Consider the following 895-nt stretch of genomic DNA (forward strand, 5'->3'; position numbering starts at 1 on the left):
ACTTTTAACCGGTCCTCCTGCTTCTCCCCTTGACCTCCCAACCAGAGGGAAGAGAGTTAGGAACTTGTTTCAAGTATAAAATTTAAGGGGGCACCAAAAAATTCAGTAATCAAGACAAATAATATTTTAATGGAATATTTTAAGATAATCAAAATCAATAGAAAAATTCCTTAAAGAACAAAATATCAACAATTTAAATAAACGTAGGTGTTGACTCTGTCTTTGCATGGTTCACCTCACTTGCCTCACTCTACTCCTAGCCCTGCCCTCACCCCATCCACTTCAATGTTTTCTCCACAGCCATAATGTTTCTGTTAAAACATGTTGTTGTTGTTGTTGTTATGTACCCTTGAGCTGGATCTGACTCATAGCGACCCCTCCCTGGGTTTCCAAGGCAGTATCACTATGGAAGTAGATTGCCCAACCTTCCCTCCAAGGAGTGGCTGGTGGGTTTGAACCACCAGCCTTCTGGTTAGCAGTCATATGCCTTAGGCTCTATGTTATCTTCCGCAACTGTGACCTAAAAGAACCTACATGTTCTGGTCCCCCATTACCTCTCTCATCTCAACTTCTACTTCCTTCTCATTCACTGAGATCTGGCCTCCTCACTATTTCCTCAGCATGCTCCCACCTCAGGGACCTTACCAGTAGACATGTTACCAGGGCCAGTACCTCTGCCAGGAATGCCTGACCATAACACACCCCTCACTTCACCCAAGTCTTTTCCCAAATTCACTTTTGAAGGCCCATACTATCTAAAATTCACTCCCAAAGACACATACTCTATTTTTCTTCCATTTTTATTTTTTCTCCTCAGAAATCATCACAAACACAATATATATTTCACTTATTTATCTTATATTTTATGATTCTCACCCACTCCATTAGGTGTTTT

This window comes from Orycteropus afer, unplaced genomic scaffold (genome assembly GCF_000298275.1).
Source record: "Orycteropus afer afer isolate SDZICR_OR568_19922 unplaced genomic scaffold, OryAfe1.0 scaffold00118, whole genome shotgun sequence".
Classification (NCBI taxonomy): domain Eukaryota; kingdom Metazoa; phylum Chordata; class Mammalia; order Tubulidentata; family Orycteropodidae; genus Orycteropus; species Orycteropus afer.